Source organism: Lagopus muta, chromosome 19, assembly GCF_023343835.1.
Source record: "Lagopus muta isolate bLagMut1 chromosome 19, bLagMut1 primary, whole genome shotgun sequence".
Lineage (NCBI taxonomy): Eukaryota > Metazoa > Chordata > Aves > Galliformes > Phasianidae > Lagopus > Lagopus muta.
Window position 1 is genome coordinate 8059424 of NC_064451.1, and position 15142 is coordinate 8074565.

Sequence of the window (15142 nt, forward strand, 5' to 3'; positions counted from 1 at the left end):
AGCAGAGGTTGTTTCCCAGATGTGTGCTGCCCAACAACCTCTTTGCCACCGTTAGGATAATAATTCTGTACTGCCACAAGGGAGTTTAGTTCACCTGTGGCTGGAAGGTGGTGTGAAGCCCTGAGCTGAAAGCTGGATGGAAATGGAAATGATAATGGTGATACTTTCAGGATTATTTGAATGCAGAAATTAGAGGCTGCCGCCTCACAGCTCCAGCAGGTGGGCACACAGGAGGCACTGCTGTCACCTCTCTCAAATCTCCCCCCTGATGTCACCATCCAGAGCAGCAAACTTCATCACAGGCAAAGCTGCAGCTGGAATAGGCACTGAGAGCCTAACAGGAATCAGATCCCATTTGGGGATGAATAGAGATACTGCTTTCTGTTTACCGTGTCTCTTCTCTCCCCATGCTCACATACTTGATGAACTGCATTTTGCCCATAGCAGCAGCTGCTGGGCCCTGGATGGCTGTGGAATTCAGAGCCTGATGCTGTGATATATTACGTGAAACTCTATCAAACCAACGGCCCAGTGTTCTTAGGATTCAGCTGTTCTCAACCAGTATTGCTTTTCTAAACAGATAATGAACATCTAGCGTCCAATTAGCTGTCTGCTCCTCCAAATACTGTTTGGGAAGCTAATAAAATCACGGGCACAGTCATGAATATCATACATCTGAAATCCTTATTCTCAGTTCTTCTGCACAGTGAGAACTGTGGTGAGTTCTGTGTGATTAATTCCAAATGTTCATTCCTTTCCCATACAGGCTTTTGGCTCGTTAGGATGGGCAGTGAAACGGTTGATAAATGTAAGCCCTCAGAGATTCCCCTGCTTTTCTAAGGGAGGTAAATCTATCTCATCATAGGTTAATTATCAGCTATTTTCACACCGCTAGAACATCCTTAAAAAGCACATCGATATCTAATAAATGATTTGTGTGCATCCAATAATTAAAACCCTAATGCACAGCACTCCCCTTTTTTACCATGCTAGAGCAGTCACAAGATGCTATTTCTTTCTGGTGGTATCAGCAGCACCATCCTTTCCTGTAACCCATGAGCCTTGCATAGGGAATTAAAAGTGTGCATGAGATTTAAACCTTCTCTGTGCTGAGGAGTGGTAACAATTGCTGGCACACTGAATGAATACAGAGCTACTTTGCTTCCTGGCACTATCAGTTATGTCTTTGCTTGGAGAAATGGGAGCATGAAGAGATTTGGCCTTCAGTATAAAGAGAAAGCTGAGGATAGAGGAGTAGAGGTCATTCTGGGGCCAGAGAAATGTAAAGTTTTTCTTTCCAAGTAATTTTAGCCTTCTTTTGATATGGTTCTTAATTAACCAGCAAGCTTGTCTTTTCCTTTCCAATTAAATATATTGACAGTGCATTCCAACTTGGCTGGTAATCTGCTGTTTTTCTCCTTGGTGTAATCAATACAGAGATGTCACAAAGCTACAGGTGGCACTAAGAAGAACTTTTCTTTTTTTCCACATAATTAATTGTCTCAGTGTCTCCATTCCATTCTATAACCAGTGTAACAGAATAGCCTGCATTATGGGAGGGTGGGCCCCACTTGTGAGCACCAGGCTTCCTTGGTCAAAGCAGAGCTGAAGAGAAGTCCTGCAGCTCGAAAAGCAATCTTTAATACATGGTATTTGAGATGGGCTGTTAAGAGAAATGCAAAATCCTCCATCCTTTCCCACCCTGCAGCTTTTGCACTAATGAAATGTCTCCTCAGATCTTCAAAGGCGATGCTAAGCGTGTGGACAGGGCCTGGCAGTTCAAGTCAAGGGATGCATCAAAGGAGAAGGAGGTAGGGAAGACAGCAGCAGCTCTGTCCCAAGATCAGAGAATCCGAATGTGGTGAGGAGCCCAGGTTTGCAAGTTAGGCATGCAGCAGGTGGATGTAATTTAAGCTCAGTGCCCTCAATCAGAGTCTTACCAGCACCTCATTTCTGTGTGCTCTGCTAAGCCCAATTGCCCCAGAGGAAGGCCTGCCACGCAGTGTCAGAGCCCATTGCGAGGGGGACACGCGCTGCAGTCCTCGTAATTAGTTTCAGAGCCTCCATTACTCAGAGGAGCTCCGCAATTCCGGGAGAGGGGCTTTGTGTGTGTGCACAGCATGGTTATGGGACTGCGGCATCCTCCATGCTGCGCCCAGCTGCAGGCTCACACGGCGTCCTGTGCTTCTCCAAGAGGCCTGCAGAGCTTGTGGCAGCTTCATGGGGGTGAGATGGGGCTGAGGTGAACGGCAGAGGATGGCTGGGGTGGCTCTTCAGGATGAGGGATTTGGCTTTGCTTGCAGCTTGCTCCAGCAGACAGAGCAGTGGTGGCTCTGGGTGACACCGCTGGAGGTGAAGCCCAGCTTAGCTGGAGCTGAAGGATCACTGGGGAAAAAAGCATCCAAATGCAGGCAAATCAACCTTTTACAAGGGCAGACCGTGACAGGGCAAGGGGAATGGTTTAAAACCGAAGGAAAGGAGGTTCGGATGAGATGTCAGGGGGAAGTTTTTTGCTGAGAGGGCTGAGGTGTCGTAACGTGTTACCTAAAGGGGCTGGGGATGCTCCATCCGTGCCTGGCAGTGCTTGAGGGTGGGTTGGACGGAGCCCTGTGTGCAAACCGCCTGTGAGGGTCGGAACCTGGTGACCCTCGGGGTCCCTTCTGTGGCTCCTGGTGTGCGGGGTGACCGGGTGCTGCGAGGTGAAGGCACAGCCCGCTGGGTCTGGGTTCGTGCCGTGGAGCCGTTCGGCTGCGCTCGGCTCCAGCAGCGCTCGCTGGTCAATAAGAGATGAACGCTGCGGACGGCGCTGCTCCGCTGCCACAAATCGCACCGCGCTCTTATCATCTAACGGCAGGCGGGCATCGCCTGGGTAAAAAGCTCCGGGATTTGGCACGGCAGAAGGACAGAACAAAAGCTGACAGAGAAAGGAGTTTTCTCTTAATGAACTTCCTCCTCCGCCCGCGCTTTCGCCGTTGCCGACGAGGCTTTGTGAGCGACGAACCCAGAGCGCGGGGCGCCCAACGGCTCTAACGGCCCTAACGGTGGCGGAGCGTGCCGCGGGCTTTGGCGCCCCCTGCCGGCCGAGCGCTGCTCCGCCCCACCGCTGAGCGCCGGACCTCGGGCTGCTGGAACCAAATCGTCGATGAAGTGCAAATCAATCCTCGGCCATTTATCACGGCGTTCATCCGTCTGCTCGGTCCGAGGTGGGAAAAAATAAAAATAAAAAAAAAATAAAAAATAAAGAAATCGATCGGCTCGCTGTCGCTGGGGACCGATCGGGGAGAGCTTGGAGACCGACATCTGCTGCATCAGGGCAAGCGCTGAAATTTATCATCGGGGAGAAAAATTGCCGCTCGTCCAGAGGAGGCTGGGGAAATTATGGGGAAGGGACCGCGGCTGTGGGGGACTGCAGGCCTTGGAGCTGCTGGGTGAGGAGCAGAGGTCACCTGCGGGAAGCCAGGCAGTGCAGCCATTCTGAGGAATGGGTCCCATTTCCAAACACAGGTGTAATGATGGAGGTGCCTTTTTCTGTAGAATACATGGGTTGTCTTTCTCGGGCCGCTGTAAGCGCTGTTGGGGATGTCCAGCAATGCAGGCAGTTTATGTGGTGTGCTCAAAAGCACAGCGCCGTGGGACAGGACCTGGGGACACCTGCAGCCAGCCCCAGCCCAGCTGCATGGTCAGCCCAGTGCATCACAGCAGCACCCTGCAGCACAGAACGGCCACTGATGGCTGCGGGTCAGTGCCAGCATTCTCCTGCAGGCACTTTGTGTGTGAGAGTGAGTTTTCCTCTCTAGGCACCATCAGAAAGAAGAGAGGAAAGGCCAGAAGAGAAGGGCTGGTGGAGGTGGCCATGTCTGTGTCACAAGTCTTGCCTGAGAAGCCCAGCAAATGACCTCCAGTCGTGTGGGAAGGAAATTGGGTAAATGCTGAGACCTGTGAGAAATGAAGTGAGCTCAGAAAGATGTGTGAGCTCAAAGGCAGCACTTGGAGCTGTAAAGAAGTCAGCACAGAAAGGGGGTTAATTTCCTCAGGCCTTCGATATCTCAATATCAAATCATAAGCACAAGCTAAGAGCTGGGGAAGTAAAATGGCCAAGTGGTTACTGGCTTAAAGAAGTGAGCACAGTACTTGCATGTGTATGTATATATCTATCTCAGTTCACAGCTGTAATCTCTCTGTGTTTCAACACAAACTGAATTGAAAGCTATCATGTGTTTTTTTTCCTTGCCAGAGTCATAATTAGTTAAGAGCAGTTTTCTTGCAGAAAGGAAATCTATGTCTAATCAGGCTTTGGTTTGTCGTTGTGTTGTGGTTTTTTGGTGATGTCAGCAATCTGACTGTAGTTGAGAGAGGCAGCTGAACGTATTTGGAACTTTTCAGAAGCCGTCCTATTTCAAATGAAGAAGGTCCTGCTACCTCCTGCTGTCATTCAGATGCTATTAATCTTTGATCTGTGCAGTTATTGGGATCAATGGAATGAAGGGGGGTCGCGTGGGTCTCCTTTACCTCCAGCAACTTTTATTAGAATGCAGGAAGACGGAGAGAAGAAATAAACCCTGTTGGGGGTGGTGATGGTGGGGTGCTTTCCTTGTAAAATCTGGTGAAATATCACTCAGAATCAGGGTGGTTGGTCTTGGTTCCCAGATTAAGGAATTAAAGATCAACTGAAGTCTTCTCAAGTATTTAAGAAATGAACCATCTGTATAAGAATCTAGGACAGATTACACTTAACCTTATTCTCAAGCGAGAGATTAAGATGAGAACAGCTACTGTAATTAAGATGCTGCAGATGCTGTTCACTAAATATGCAGCACAGGAGATCCCAGGCTCTCGTACTGAGAGAGAGCAAAAAATTACACAAGGCCTCTTCTGAAAGAGTCCTTGGAATGGAGATGGGAGGAGGTTTCCTTCAGCATCTTTGTTCATTTGGTTTTGTATTCGAAGGTTACAGCAATAAAAGGATTGTCCTGAAACCCTTCTGGAAAGTAACTGATCAAGAGTCAGTATGAAATATTGAAGGTTGTGTATAGAATCTGCCTTGCATTTTGCTGGACTGAAGGATTCCTTGCTGATGCTTGCAAGATGTCCTGGTTTCCACAGAGCTGCAGCGTCTCAGGTTGGGAGCAGACGAATATTGCTGATTCAGGGATTTGTCATAGATGCACAGGAAAGTCGTTTTCTATGTGACCTTTTTATCTGGCAGCTCAGGAAAGATTTTTGGCTACCGTGACTCTTGGGTATAAGGTAAAATACCACAGCATCAATCTAACTGGCCTCGAGAAAACTGCAGCAGCACTCCGGCTCCCATTGGGAAGCCCAGGCCTGGAACAGAGCATTTTCAAGCAGTCATCTGTTAATCTTGTCATCATGCATCAGCCTCATACCTCTCACACAGCAGGTTTCCAAATTGTACTGGTGAGAGAGAACGGAACCCCCAGCAGCATGGGCTCCTAACGAAGCAGGAAGAAATAAAACAAACCCAAGGTTTTAAGAATTCATTTAACCACTATTGGCGCCGAGGTTTCTCCATTAGCAATGATGATTTCCTTTCCCCATGGAGAGGATTTCTCAACAGAAAAAGCGCTGGGTGTTCCTTGCAGAAATTGAAGTTATTTGTCACAATGTGGGTGAAATTCAGAGGCATCCACTGCACACTCCTGAAATTGATGTGGGAAATGACCACGGGCTCATGGTTGTTTCAGTGAAGCTATCCACTCAGCTCTTCCACAACAGGAGAGCTTTTCTTCATTATCACACCTGGTCACCTTGCACATTGACTGGAAGTGAATATTTTCCTCATCCTTTCCCTGTCTGACAGCAGCTGTTGCTCTTTTAGGCTAACCCAGCATCCTGCAATAGAGCTGCCCCCACGCCTGGTTCTCCCTGCTGCCTTTATGCCCAGCCTGGAGCTCTGCAGCCCTGCTGTGCTGCTCAGTGTTTGCCCATCCAGGCAGTGCCCTGCGCTGCACCAAGCAGCCCCACGTTCTTCTGCTTCATTATTCCCAAAGTCTCACCTGAAAGCGTGGGGGAAACATCTTCAGAATATGATCTGAGCTTAATAGAAAGCAACATGTTTGAAACTGCTCCAGAAATGAGTTGTGCATTATTTAAAAAGGGAAGAGCATTATTACCTTCTTGCCTATCAGATATTTTTTTTCCCCAGGATGGCAGGGAGTTGCTTAAAATGAAAAATTGATCGCAGCAAACAGCTAAAAACTGGTTTGCATAAGTCACAGTTATTATTCAGATATTACAGTGCAAGGCAGTGAGACCTGTGAATACTTGCATGGAAGCATTTAAATATAAAGCTGAGTACTTCCAGCCCCAAACAATCCCTGCAGCCTGCCAACAAGCGAGAATCTTACTGGAATACACATAAATCATCGTGTTTCTGACAAATCCTGAAGAAGCAGGGGGAGGGGGGAACAGAATCCCTTGCTAATTCTCCTAGGCTGCTGTTTATTGAAATTAGGCAGCAAGGATAAACTATAGCTGGATCAATAATTATCTGTCTAATATAATCAAGTGCCTCCGATGAGAGCCTGCCGTTAAGCACAACTTCCTGCCAAAGGCCCGGACAGTGCTTGGTGCAGTGAGCTGTCTGGAGACTCAGATGACAGAAGGCCAAGTGAGACGCGTCCTGCTGGGTGCTGCACTGCTGCAGGGAGCTCTGGTCAGCCCCAGGCTGCTCACTTTGTGCTCTATGGATGCGCTGTGGGAGGCAGGGGGGCTCGTGGCTGTGAATCACCTTGGCTCTGCCATGAGCATGGAGTTGGGCTGATGCACGGACAGGAACCCCTCACATAAAGGCTGAGATGTTTATTTTGTTGTCCGTCCTGCAGTTCTTCTGTTCTCCTTCATTCATCAGGGAGTTCTTCATATTTCTCTGATTTTTAAGCTTCCCACTGGAAACTTCACATCTGAGAGTTACGCTGACAGACAGCCCAGTTAAGCTGGGAATGAGCCATTTCCAAGCAACTTTCTTTTGTTTCCACAGCTACAGAACATTACAGGGTTGTAGGTGTTACTGATAGCTGCACACTGCAGCAGTGATGTGTCCTACTCTGCTCTGTGCTTCTGTGAGCATTGCTGCAGGATGCATCAATGCCATGAAGAACAGACCCAAGTGCACACATGTGTAAGTTCACTGCGGTGCTCGTGCTTGGGCTGTGCCAGCATTGCCAATAGCAGCAGACATGGATCATGTTGTGATACTGCTGGGTGCCTCTTTGAAATGGAATTCACAAGACCCTCCCAGCAGCCCACAGGTACATCTGATCCTAGAGCCACTTCATGTGCATCATGTGTGTCTTAAATACCTTCGCTGTAAGATAAAATCCATCTATGATGTCACTAGAGCATTTGTAAGCTTTCTTTTATCGTTTAGCTTTAGTTGACCTGCTCCATATTGCCAGAGCTGTTGTTAGTTCTTGTTAGATACCTGCTGGTTAGAAGAGAAATGAAAATGCTGTTTATTCTAGAGGGAGAAAAATAAGCCTCGATGTCTCCAACAGAACAGAAGTGTGGCTACCCAGACACAAAGGAAGCAGCTTCAAAACTGCTGTAATTCTTTGATCTGATACGAGTAAGTGTGAAGTCAAACCTGCACATGAATATTTCCAGGGCTGAGCCCCTCTCCAAATATCCTCCCCAGCGAATGCAGTGGTTGAGGCCATGAATAAAAGATCTCCACTGGGCTCAGTGCTCTGCCCAGGCTCAGTTCATTTCTACTTACTGATTATTGCTCACTGAATGTAAAGTCTGTAGAAATCTAACTAATTGGTGACCACGTTCTGGTGGCTGCACCCTGTGGGGGATCGATTGCTGGAGCTCAGGGTTTGTGTGTTCCTGCAGCAGGATGCTGAGCTGCTGAGCTGCTGCCTGTCCATTCCACACTTCTCTGGAGCCAAAGCTTTCTGACAAGAGATTTCCAGGCACTGGGAGGCCGCAGCTATTTCTCTATATATTTTCTTCTCAGTGTGTTGAACTCAGAGAAAAAACTCTTGTAATTATTGCCAGAACATTTCTCATGATTAGCAATAAAATGGGTAGTTGATTAAATGGAGAAGTTCCATTTCTGAAAGCAAGTTGCTGAACAGTGTTTAACAGCTGTCCTTATGTGCTGTTCAGCAGGCCCTAAGCCAGGGAGGCAAGATGCCCTTCTGACCAGAGAGCAGGAGCAGCGAATAAAAGCTTGCTTTTGGCTTCAGCTGGCCCTGCCATCCCAGAGCTGATCCCAAGTGTGGTATTTCCCAGTACCTCGGTCTCCCTGTCCCCACGTGGGGTTGGTGCCACAGCCAGCTCACTGTTCAGAGATGCAAAGTGCTGCGACTTGAAGGGAATTAACAAAAATCGCCCTGCTGCTGTTCTGCCCCACAGTTCTGTACCTGCAGGCAGGCTCCGATAGCCAGGAAACATTCAGGAAATGAGTGTGTGTGTAACACCTGCATGCACCAGCTGACTGCAGGGCTCTGTGGGATCACAGCTGGAGATCCTTCTGCTTGACATGTAGGCACTCGTGTTCCATGATGTGCTTGACTTTTCTTTCTATGGTTGGTGGAGTGCTTCCTCTTGCAGGGATGCAACATCTCCTCTGGAGTAAGTGACAAAGAGGGGTGAGGGCTTTATAGCTGCAAGCATCACCTGGTGTTTGTCAGCATGGCTAATCCCTCGCCTGTTTCATCACCGATTCTCCCAGCTGAGCAACAAGACCTGCAAGGAACCAACTTAAAAAATATATATATAATAATGCCTGAAACTAAAGGAAATCAAAAGCAAATTATTTCCCAGATTATAGCCCTCCAGAGCTGCTGAGATATTGCCTATTTTTCACAGCAGACAAAAACATTTTCCTGGGGATCAATTTAGCTTCCAGAAGTCGGCTCCTTTCAACCCATAATCCATCATATTTCCCCATTTGCAATCTCTCTGTGTCTGAGTGTTTTAAGTTTCCTATGAATTATTTTATAAAGAGTATAAAGAGGCCTTTCTTTCTGCTGAAATGAGGGAGTTGCCTTGCTGCCCTATCAGGTCAGATACCATTAGACTGTTGTACAAGGGGGCCCTGCCATCCATACCTCCATATTGGCAACTACCTTAGTAGGCTCATCTGTCAAAGAGATCCAGTAATCAATCACTGCGGTGATCAATATGCAGCTTATGCATTCATCACTCCTTTGAGGAGACTATTAGGATGAAGTTGTCAGTGAAACAGGAACAAAGGGAGAAATATACTGAGATGGCCGAGGGGTGTGGATGTGCGCTGGGGCAAGAAGAGGAGCTTAAAGAGAGGAAATACAGCCCTGCTGAAAAAAAGGGAAGGAATTTTGCACCTTGAGGGAAGGAGAAGTTTGTGACAGATTTATCTGGGTGCCCACGAGCACAGTGCAGGAGGTGACTCATCTTTCAAGAGACGGAGCAGCGTAAAAATTTCCAGATCTCTTGATTGGTGTGTCAGCATGATTTGTGGCTGCTCTGCCAAGGTAAATGGGTACGGCGAGGAGCTGGGCACCGGCAAACCGAGCAGCAGCACGGGGTGGGACTGCTTAGGGATGAAGCCATGGGAAGCACGCCGAGGCAGGGAGCGGACTACTTATTTATTGCCTTGATCTCATGCCTTTATTCCATTTAATCTGAACCCGGGAATTATTGCAAACATCCATGATCACTTCTGCCCAGAAAAACACAGCGGGGTCCCTCCTGGTCGTGCAGCACAGCACCTGGAGGCAGTGCTGATGAGCACAAGCTCCCTGCCTGGGGCAGTGCCAGCCGGCTGTGCTCCCTACAAGAGGAGCGGGGAGAAGGGCGTCCATCACCTGGTGACGGAAGGACAGACAGATACCGTGGGTGCAGGGAGGCAGCTGCTTACTGCCATCACCCTGCTGATGCCCAGGCCTTTGTGCCTCGGGCACTGGGCCAGATGGGTTTCTGCCATGAGAGCAGTGGGGCTGGTACCCAGCTCTGTAAGTCCAGTGGAGTTACAGGGAAAGAGTTAATTCAGCTGGGCCCTCAGAAAGTTGCAGGCTCACTTCTGATTATTCCCCTGTCCGGATGGCAGAGCCATTATTTAGTCGCTGTAATAATTTACATTAATTGGATGTAATGCATAACAAATTTATGAGACTGAGGCTAGGCTCAGCTTTTGCATGAAACTCATCATTATGATGTGCTGACCAAGCACCGTGGGCAAAGCAACAGAAAAGTGCGAGTACGTTCTCCTTGTATCCCTGCCACCCCACTGATGCCCACGGGAGCCCCTTGCTGGTTCCTGTGGCTCTGCTGCCCTGTTAGGAGGCCAACTTCAGTCCCATCAGCTGAGCCAATGGCCCAGCCAGTGTCCCGCAAGGCAGCAACGGAGATCTTCCTTCCTTCCTACTCCCAACATCATTTTCCCCTCCTGTGGGAGATGCAGCTCGCACCACAGGGAAAGGGGATATGGCTGTATGTGCCATGGGTTGCCTCCTTTTTGGTTGCATGTTGAACTGAAAGAGAAAAAAGCCTGAAGATTTCTTCAGCAGAGCAGGAGGGCTGAGCCAGGTCCCTGTAACCAGTGGGGCCAGGAGACTCTGACCAGGTCAGCAAGGCTTTGGAAACAAAGAGGGAACAGCCAGCAGCATGATCCGTGGTGCTAATTAGTTTGACCCCCTTAAAGCAACACCAGTGACCTCTGAGCACCGACTCCTTCCGCTGTGATCCAATAAAAGTCGAAGGAATGAATTTTGCTTAGCATGTGGCCCCAGGGTATTTACCTCTTCACTAGTTTGTAAGGAACCTCGGAAAACACAGAATCCTTCCATTAACCTTCGTGTCCTTACTTTACAAGGTGTGGTTTCCCTCTCTGATACAATGACCATTCGTAAACACAGCATCACTCTCCCACTGTTGCCCAGTTCGCCCACCCAGGAAAGCTCCTTCTGAAGCCATCAACTGATTTTTTTCATGGGAATAGATAATTACCCCAAGGCTGAGACCAGCTGGTTCCTTTCTGGGTGCTCCTTTCCCCTATCCTGACTGCAGGGCACCAGAAAATGAGGAATGGATCTGACACTCCATGATGGTCCAACCAGCGACCACGAGTCTCAGGTCCTTCTCTCCTGTCAGCCACTTCCAGGGTTCCATGCATCTTTGTCCTTCGTGCCAATAATTTATTATGGAATTAAGTGTATTGCATAGGAATCGTGCCAGTAATGCTTTGCCAGTACGTGTACAACACTTTGTTAATTAAAAGTATTAGGCAATATAGACTCCATTGTTGGAAATTAATCAGTTTAATCACGAAGAGGATTGAATATCGTAGTTAAAATAATAGCTTTTATCAAACACCAGGGTGGGCGCCCAGCATGAAGTAAATCACTTCATGTTCTCCCTCCCCAGCACAGTGTGTGGCACTCAGAAGGTGGAGACCAGGGGGGGGGAGGGAAGGGAAAAAGGACCAAATTTGGGGTTTGCCACCTTCAGCTCCACTCCAACCCTCCAGGAGTGGCTTTTGATGGCAGAAGCCCTGAGCGCAGGCTGGAGGCTCATGGGTTTCTGAGCGTCGTCTGCTGCAGTAAATCCAGGCCTGAAGGGGGCAGGGTGTTGAAAACATCCCTCACCCACGCTGTTGTGGTGGGCTGCTGTCCCCCAGCCCCATTTCCCTCCTTTGTCTGTCCTTCTCTTCTCCCAGCAATCATGGCCTGAGACCTTTATATTGGGAATAGTGGGATTTTTTTTCACTCTAAGACGAAAAGATCAATTTGCTCTCTTCATTTAAAAAAAAAAAATAATAATGATTTATTCTTCTTTTATTTCCCTCTCATAAATCAACCCTGGCCAAGGCTGCAGGAGGGCAGGCTCTGGAAAGAATAAAACGCTGAAGCTTGGGGATGTAAATAAAAACTGCATCCCAAACAGTTTCCAGGCATCCTCTGGAGCCAAAATTTCATCTCAAAGAAAAATAAGGGGATGGCATGGGTTCAAGGCAGCAATAAGCTCCCGAGCAGAGCCATTGCGTTGCCTACATGAGGAGTCAGCATCGGACCTGCTGGTGCTGGGTTGCCTTTGGAAGCCCACCTTGCTGGGGCTGTAAAGTCTATTTCCCTTGTTTGTTTGGGGGATTTACTCCTTTCTCCTGGGTAGGAGCGGAGCGCAGGGGGACTGGAGGGGGTTTAATCCCCAAGACAAGAGGAAACCTTCAAAAAGGTTAATTGCTGGGCTTTGCATTTTGTCGAGTGCAGCTGCTCAGGTTACAGCAGCAATGCCATCTGCTCGGCGCTGCGCTGCTCTGCATAATTCACCAGCTTGGCGTGTTGGTGTTCCGGGAGCCATTCACGAGGAAGTCACCTTTAGGCAGAGCTCAGGTGACGGTTACCCGACACTCCCTGGCTGACTTCTGCTCCCCTGTCCTTTTGCCCTCGTGGTTCCTATCCCCGAGAGGGAGGGCAGGATGCTGCTGGGTGGTCTGTCCCCAGCATCGCCCTGCAATGCCCCCAGCATCCCCCTGCAATGTCCCCAGCCCCAGCCCCTGCTCAAGCATCCCCTCCTCTCTGCAGCCCCGGCTCAGGGTTGGGTGCTGCTCCCTGCCCAGCATTCTCCCTGCCCTGTGCACGGAGGTGAAGCTGCAGCTCTTGATCCCATCCACAGGCATTGCCTTTTTCTTCCCATCTTAAAAAACACAACCCAATTCGAAATTCTCTTTCATTGCCCTCAAACCCACGCAGGACTTCGTGTCCTACCGCCCTACCCAAGAAGCTTCTCAGGGCCCTGATCTGCCAACCTCACACAGGTAACCGAAGCACTTCAGCTGCACAATATGGGGGGGATCTTTTCCTACCACTCTGCACCCAGACCTTATGTGGGGTGAGGCATTTCCATGAGGATTCTTAACCTGATATTGAGGCAGTCTCCTCTGCCAGCACAGCCATCTCCTCGTCTCCTGCGTGTAACCCGAGTTCTCACCCCTGTTTTAATAGCAACCTCTGCATGAATATTTAACCAAGGACCTCAGCAGAGAGCTCCAGCTAACATGTGGCAAACAGATTTCCAGGACAATAGACCCTGCTAAAGTGATGGTGCATAAAGAAACCTGGGAGGAAAGGGAAGGGTCAGCCTGGAGAGATCGGGCAGTTAGCACGCAGCTGCCCCGTGCAGCCTGGGGAGGAGAAAAGGATCCAGGGCTGCAGCAGAGGCACAGCAGGAATGGGAGCACAGAAGAGCTCGAGCAGCCAAAATCTGCTTGGTCTGAAACTGTGCTTGGGGTGGTTTAACCAACATCCCTGCAAGGAGAGGGGTCCATCAGTGCTCAGTGGCAGCCTGGTAGTTTTCCTGCTTACTGCTTAGTTCTTGTATAGAGAGAAATAGAGAATAATTGGTTTTTATTCATTTTCTTCGATACAGTTCTGGTTATTTGCAGACATCTGCTGCATGCAATTTCTCAGTACATTTTACACAGGTAAGTCTGTGGTTCTGGGGTTCATTAATCATGAAATTGAGGATTAATTTCGGATTTAATTAGAGATTAATTTGGCAATTTCCATTCACCAACAAAGTGAAAACCAACGGCGCTGTAAATAGAAAAAGTATTTTTGCTTTATTGAGTGGCATGAGTATTAAAAATAATCTCTGCCGCTTTCTTTAGCCAAAAAGAGGCTCTGACCCCCAGTCCCCAAGGACTCGTTAATGATAAAGGGCCCAGATTAACAAATTAAATGAAATTACTTCGACCCAAGCAAGGACAACAGGTTAATTTTTGCATTAACCATGGCCGTGCTCATGCCTGAGCTGCTCTCCTGTCTCGTGCCCAGGGGGACAGCAAGAGGTGAAGGTCTCCACCAGTCCGTGCTGCTGAAATATTGGTTACCTCCCTGAGCTTCCTCTGCGAGAAGGATGAGCAGATTTACAGGGCAGGGCTGATGTGAACCGAAGCACCATTTGCACAGAATAATTTCCTTTTCAATTCCTGCACATCCATGCCCTGGGACGGGCCAGGCTCCTCCTCCTCCTCTTGCACAAAACTGAAGAGAGGGGCCACGAAATCCTTCAGGAAAATGCACGAGGCTTTGCAGCAACCTCAGCAACGAGGGCATGACTGCAGAGGAGAGGAAGCAGGGGCTCTGCCTGCAGTGCTCAGAGTGGCACAGCCATCCCATGGGACAGAGGGGCACAGGTTGCTCCCCTGTGCTCCTCACTGCTGCTCAGCTCTGCAATGCATCGACGTTCATCAGGTGAACACGCTATTGCTTTGCATATTAATAATATCTGATTACATTTGTTCTTAAGAGTGGTATCAAGTTGAGGCAAGGAGGATTAATGGCACCTTAGTAATATTTACATATTTACATTATTAAAAAGCAATACATCTTTCAGACAGCCCCACGCATGGTGTAGAATTGCAGATGCTGCTCCTCCACCCGACGCAGCCCCAGTGGGTCCCGTCCTGTCTCTACATCCCAGCCTCATGCTCAGCAGGCACCAGAGGACCCCAGCACAGCCCCTACATGTCTGAGCCATGGGCCCAGGGCAGAGCTTGTCTCCCTGACGCCTATGAGCCAACAGTGCCCCAAGCAGCCATAGAGGGACACAGAGGGGACAAAAGGGATGGACACTGCGTTGGGTCCCTGCCCAGAGACCAAAGCATGGAGCAAAGGGTTCTCCCACATTGCATCCCCAGGGAAAGGCTTCACAAGTCAGCCAAAGGCTCCCAGTCACCTCCAGCTTCCTAAACTTAATTAAAGCTGCCAGCATCTAATTAAACCACTTAATTAAGGGCCACATTGTCAGTAGGTAAAGATGGAACAGACTTAATTATTTAACACAATGACAAGAGAGAAAAAACCCACCTGAAATCCATGACATGTCCCAGGTAGGCTGGGCAGCCCCGGGGCTGTGGGCACAGCGTACCCTGGGGTATCCCATGGGCACAGTGCCACCCAGCATGGCCACATGTGCCCCTGCTCTGTCAGATGCCACCACCATCCACCACTGCCACGTATCCCCTTACATTGCCAAGCAACCCCCAGCACTGCCGTGCCACCACACAGTGCCACCAGGCTGCAGACAGGCTATAGGACCTACCTCAAATTTCTTCAGAACAGGAAAGATTCAACATGGGGGGGCTGCATCCTGACCCCAAATCAATGCATGTGGGGCAGACTGTACCCCA